We start from the raw sequence: 6,693 nt of genomic DNA, 5'->3' as shown, positions 1-6,693 counted from the left end.
TGTACCACCTTATCATGCAGCAAAGAAAACTCAGTTTCCCATAGGAAAATCAATTCACTACAGGATCCATCATCGTCATCGTCATCAAGTTATGATCAACAAGAATTGCCAAAACCAAAATTCATAACAAACATCCTTCAATACAATACCCAATCACGAACAAGAACAAAACCAAACACCACCCAAGAATCAAGATAACAGAATTCAAACACCAATTCATTCAAAGAAAAAAATACAATTGGAGCAACGAGGAATTCAATTTTAGAAGTCATACCTTGAAAGAGAGGCTGCCCAAACGCTCGCTTGGTGTTAGAAAATGAAAATAAAAAAATCCAGCAAACTTTAATCCATGCTCCAAAAACAAAAAATAAAAAAAATAATGAAATCAAAATACACACTGACTTTAATTTATACTTTTCAAAACCCAAAACAGCTTTTTCTCAACTCCAAGACTCCAAACAAAGAAAATAGAATTGAAAAAGAGCCTGCCCGGTTACTACCTCCTTCCTTGTAAGTATACATATATATATATGAATTCTTCTAAGGCATAGAATCAAATAGGTAGTGGGCCCAACAGCTAGGGCCCACATACAAACAACCAATGGCATGTGTTTCCAACCCCAAAAAAAAAAAAGAATAAAATGCTACGGAACATTAAAAAAAGCAACCAACTCAACAAACGCGCAATTAAAATAATTTAGCAATAGAAATTACAAAATAACCAAATACCAAACATCTAAAGAGCTGTTCTTTGACAAGTCCATGTACAAAGATAGATAACAAAGCATTCTAAATTCTAAACCGTTGGTCGAAACTAATCTGGTACAACGTCTAACTAAAAGCTTGACAGATTCTTTTGAGAATCTTACGAATGATCTTTTCAGAAATGATAGTGGAACTATCAGATCAATGGTTTTTTTTCATCCGCCAGCTATGGTGGGGCCCACCGACGGGACCTTTTATGTTAGAAAACATTGGCCCCACATTCACGGAACCTCGGCCATTGACTAGGAACCGTATCCAAACTCACGCCTTATTCTACCAAGAAAGATTTCACCATATGGGAACTACCCATGATACTTCCATGCCCAAACATGTTGTTCCTTTACAACTGACCACACCACATTTTTCATGCCTCCATATCCTGTACTTATTTCACAAACATTACAGTGCGCCCACCCGCTTCTGAAGGCAGGCCTGTGACAAAGTCCTACATCAGAAAACACACCACAGAAGATAGGTGGGGCACACTATGATGTTTGTGATAAATCCACTTTGTCCCCTCATTTTGTCCCCTCAAACACACCGCGGTTGAGGGATTCACGGACGAGGGCGGAAACGTGGGGCTGATCGGTGAGGAGCTGGTCGACATTGACAGCCTTGAGGCCTTGAGACCTTCAAACGAAAAAGAACTCGAGATAACTAAAAAAAATGGAAGAAAGAAAATGCAAAACCATGGAAAAATCAAATGGCGCATATGAAACCCTAAAAATCGCTAATCTCCGGGAAATTTACACCAAAACACAGAGATTTCCTTCTATTATGATAAATCATAGACAGAAAAAGAGGAGGAATTTGAAACAAGGTACCTAAAAAATCTCCCGATCGCAAATTCCTAGCAGTGTAAATGAATGCCGAAAGAGGAACTCCAGTGGCTTTTGTTTGAATGAAGACGAGGCGTCCTCTGCATGAAAGATGGATATGGAAATCCTCTTCTAAAATGAAACGTTACTATCAAATCCGACAATTATGAGTTTTCCATCATTTATAACATAAACTATGTTAACAACCATACATATAAGGGACCATTTACCAGATGATTATGATAGTCTTATATAGGAAAAAGGTACAAATATTAGCCATTTACAATTAGACCCATTATTTAGATGGCCTGGATAACACCATCTCATTACCACTATTGTTATGAATGAGTCACCACTATTTTACCTGAACTACAAAACTCGCACAATGCCACTGTACAATAAAAAACATCCCGTTGAGATTTTGATCTGGTACGCTCTATGGGCCCCACCATGATGTATATGTTTTATCCCCGCCGTCCATCCATTTCTCAACGTCATTTTAGGGTTGATCCGTGAAAATGAGCTTGATATAAATCTTAGGTGGTCCACACCACGGGAAAACAGTTGGGCAGCCAAATATCATGAAATATCATGATATTTCATGATTAATAAGTCTAATGTAATATAGTGGACCTCACCAAAGAAAACATTCCTGCAGTGGAAACTATCCTAAGGCCCACCATAATTTTTACTTGAAATCCAACCTGTTCAAAATTTTAAAAAAACATGAAATAAGATAAAACACAAATATCAACTTGATCTAAAACTTTTGTGGCCCTTAAACAGTTTTTAATGGTGGGTGTCACTATCCCCACTGTTTTCTGTGCTGGGGTCCACTGGAGCTTTGGATTTATCGTTGGATATTGCCCTAAAATGATCTCTCCAAATGGATGGAACGTGTGGATATAAAACATACATCATGGTGGGGCCCAAAATTGAGAGGTATATAAATATCAGGTGGACTACACCACATGAAAACAATAGTGATTGGATATCCATCATTAAAATCCTATGTAAGGCCTACTGTACTCTTTATTTGGCATCCAATCTGTTTATTAAGGCATACAGGCTTAGATGAAGGGGAAAAACAAAAATCATCTCAATTCAAAACTTTTATGGCCCCTAGAATGTTTTAAATGGTTGATGGTCATTCAACACTATTTCTTGTAATGTGGTCCATTTCAAATTGGGATATGCCTCATTTTTGGTCTCATGCCATAAGATGATCTTTAAAAATAGATGGACGGCATGGATTAAACACATACATCATGGTTGGGCCCACACAGCACCAACCACAAGCCATTGGATGGTGTAGGGGGAGGAGCCAATTCGTTCCCCTTATTTCTGGTGTGGTCCATTTAATCTTTGGATATGATTCATTTTTTGGATAATTCAATAAAATGATCTCGAAAAATGGATGAACGGTGTGGGTTAATCCCAAATTTTTGGTAAATCCAAAACCCAAGTAGACCATGCCACACAAAACAGTGTCGAATAATGATTTCCATCGTTGATACCTTCCTTGGGCCCACAGCAATGTTTATTTGTCATCCAACGTGTTCATAATATTAAAAAAATATGAATGAAGGGAAAACACAAACATCAACCTAAATGTGGGCCACACCACATAATATAATGGAGGGGTTTCCTTAGAACATCCATAATCATATATTAGGCCTGCCTAAATGTGATTCACATATCCAACCCACTCATTATGTGTGTCCCACTTGGATGAGGGGTTGGACCAATTTTCAACTGCATCCATGTCTGTATTAACTTATAAACAGGTTGGATCTTAAATAAACATTACGGCAGGCCCTAAGAAGGTTTCAATAATGGGTGTCACTATCCCACTCTTTTCTATGGTGGGTTCACTTGAACTTTGGATCTGCCCCGTTAGTCAGATGCACCATTCCATGGTGGGCCACGAGCTTAAAATTAATAAAGTCAATACATGACTTGGGTGGGCCACACCACATACTATAGTTGAGAGGGTTACCCTCCCATTAAAATATTTCATAATTATTTATTGGGTCCACCTAGATGTGGTTCATAGATCTAGCCCATTCATTATGTGTGTCCCACTTGGATGAGGAGTCAGACCAAGTTTCATACACATCCAAAACTCATGTGGGCCCCACCAAATGCTTATCTATGTTTTAGGGAAGTTCCCATGAGGTGACCTTATAGTACCATTTCACTATTTAGGTAATTCCTTCATGGGTGTTACTCTAACCGTGTAGGGCCCACCTTGATATATTTTATGTATATCGACACCGTCCATATATTTTTCCATCATATTTTAGGATGTGATTTCAAATCATAAGAACTCAATAATCTCAGGTGGGCCATACCAATCAAAACAATGATGAATAACTATTAAAAACCTTTTGAAGGCCACAAAAGTTTTGGATCAATTTGATCTTTGTAGTGTACCTTCATCTAGATCTTCTTTACATTATCAACAAGTTGGATTGCAAATAAACATTACTAAAACCTTACGATGGGCTCTTTAGAATTTTTAATGGCAAGATACCATATTATCATTCTTTCCAGTGATGTGGCCCACTTAAGACTTAAATCTACATAATTTTTTATACCCGACCCAAAAATAGGTTAGAGAAACATAGGGGCAGCAAGGATATACAACACATGATCAAAATCTCACTTTTGTTATCTAACTTTTCAATTTTTCTTGTCAAAATACAAAATCTAGTTTTCTTTTTTAAAATATATATTTTTTTACAATTTGTCAATTTTTTCACAATTTTGTTTAATTTCTTAAATTTTCTTTTTCAAAATATCATTTTTTTAAATCTCACTTCTGTTATATAACTTTTCAATTTTTCTTGTCAAAATACAAAATCTAGTTTTCTTTTTTTAAAAATATATATTTTTTCAATTTGTCAAATTTTTCACAATTTTATTTAATTTTTTAAATTTTCTTTTTCAAAATATCATTTTTTAATCAAAATCTCACTTTTGTTATCTAACTTTTCAAATTTTCTTGTCAAAATACAAAATCTAGTTTTCCTTTTAAAAAAATATATATATATTTTTACAATTTTTCAATTTTGTTTAATTTTTAAAATTTTCTTTTCCAAAATATCATTTTTTTAATCTCACTTTTGTTATATAACTTTTCAATTTCTATTGTCAAAATACAAAATCTAGTTTTCTTTTTTTTAAAATATAATTTTTAACAATTTGTCAATTTTTTCACAATTTTGTTTAATTTTTTAAAGTTTCTTTTTCAAAATATCATTTTTTTATCGAAATCTTTTTTTTTTTTTCAAAATTATCAATAGTTTTTTTTTCATAAATTTAAATTTTTCTTAAACATTGATAATTAATTTTCTAAGCTTCTCAACTATTTTTTTTTTTTTAATTCATAAATTTTTTAAGGAGCATTGATAGAGATGGTCCTTGGCAGTCTTTATTGGAGGTGGTCTGTGACAGTCTTTAAAAGAGACGGTCTTTGACAGTCTCAGCTTTGACAGGGATATAAGACGGTTGAGGACTGTCACTAATAGAGACGGTCTATGACGGTCTCTAATAGAGACGGTCTGTGACCGTCTTTAATAAAGACGGTCTTTGACAGTCTCTAATAGAGACGGTCTTTGATAAAGTTATAAGACGGCTAAGGACCGTCTCTAATAGAGACGGTCGTTAACAGTCTCACAGTTCAAGTAAAAGACGGTCAATGACCGTCTTTAATGCAGATGGCCAATGACCGTCTCTAATGACCGCATATAAGACGGTCTTCGACCGTCTTAAATGTTTTGTGGACGTTTAATATTTTAAGACAATATTAGGGACGGTCAATAGCTGTGTAAAATTTTAGAGACGATTTACGACCGTCTCTAAACCGTCTTTAAACCAAAGAATTTTAGAGACGGTCCAGAACCGTCTCAAAATCCGTCCTTTTTTTTCATTTTTCACGTAGTGCCAATTCACATCCATGGATCATCTCCAAGCCTCAGTCCCACATTCCTCTTTCCTTGGACTTAGCTCTTTTTTAGTTGTTTCTCAATTGGTTGGTCTCTAGTGTTTTTAATAGTTCATGCATATCCTCTTTGATGCAGATATTCCCGAATATCCTCCCCTCTTAGGAGATGGCTCTCTTGTTCGAATCCAGGGAGCAAGGTCATTAGGAGAGGAAGACTGATCTTAGAGAAAACTTCTTTAATTAGAGCTCCTGCTCGAGTCAGGTCTTGATATCGAGCTTACAGGTAAGAGCTTTGGTCGACCTTTAGGACTTAGAAAATTCATGAATTCATAACTAGATCCTTTTCTGTTCTAACTAATGTAGAAATGCCTAAAGCTCGTCCATTACTGAAGCCCATCTCAATGCGCAAGGTACCTCTCCCCGAGGAGACTGTGTCAGTGAAGAAGCTAAAGACGACCTCCAAGAGCAAGGGGAGAGTCGGTCCTTCATCTCTTACTATCATGGAGGTTAAAGATAAGGTGGTGGTTACTGAATCCACCCCTGTTGCTGCTGAAGTGACGGTCGAGGCGACCGCTCGTGAGGAGGCTCGTCCCACAGAGGTTCGGGGAGCTGCTGAGCCTTCTTTTGAGGCTCTGCCAGTAGAGGCCGGTGATATTAGCGGGCCTTCTGTTGGGCCTTCTGGGGCTCGGGAGGGAGGATAACGTCCTTCCAGGATGACTCGTGGGGTCATAGAGGAGCTCATACCTTGGGCAAAATGGCATATTCCTAGTGTTGAATTCCTCGGCATGTTGAACTCTTCACTAGACGTGATCCTTGTGTCTGCGACGAAGAGTTCCCTTAGGGTAAGTTGATCCTCTTAAGCACTTGTTGTTTTCCCTTTCTCCATTCGAGTTATGACGCCTTCTCTCGTTCTTTTGGAAATTCGCGCCTTGCTTCCTGAAGGTACACCACAATATTATGAGCTTACAGAAGGAAGTGTGGGAGAGCGAGAATAAACTCTTACAAAAGGGAGTTGATGCCGAACAATTCCGTGTTGCTACCGAGGAATCTCAAGTTGTAGTTGTTACAGCTAACCAAGCCCGCTCTGCTGAGGAGGCTAGAGCTTCAAATCTGGTGGCCGAGCTGGGGGCGACAAAGAAGCTTCTCACCGAGTCTTCTGAT

The 6,693-nt window shown here is 37.2% G+C and overlaps 1 long non-coding RNA gene across 1 annotated transcript; it reads right to left on the bottom strand.

Moving 5' to 3' along the window:
* Window positions 1–654: 654 nt before the first annotated feature.
* On the bottom strand, window positions 655–1,717 carry LOC131232982 (uncharacterized). The gene is made up of 2 exons (XR_009165013.1): window positions 1,590–1,717; window positions 655–1,395 (listed from the first exon to the last, which is right to left on the bottom strand). It is a non-coding gene; the product is annotated as an uncharacterized LOC131232982 (long non-coding RNA).
* Window positions 1,718–6,693: the final 4,976 nt, after the last annotated feature.

Source organism: Magnolia sinica, chromosome 18 (assembly GCF_029962835.1).
Source record: "Magnolia sinica isolate HGM2019 chromosome 18, MsV1, whole genome shotgun sequence".
In the NCBI taxonomy this organism is placed as follows: domain Eukaryota; kingdom Viridiplantae; phylum Streptophyta; class Magnoliopsida; order Magnoliales; family Magnoliaceae; genus Magnolia; species Magnolia sinica.
Note: the sequence above shows the minus strand (reverse complement) of the source record. Positions and strands in the feature narration are given on the sequence as shown.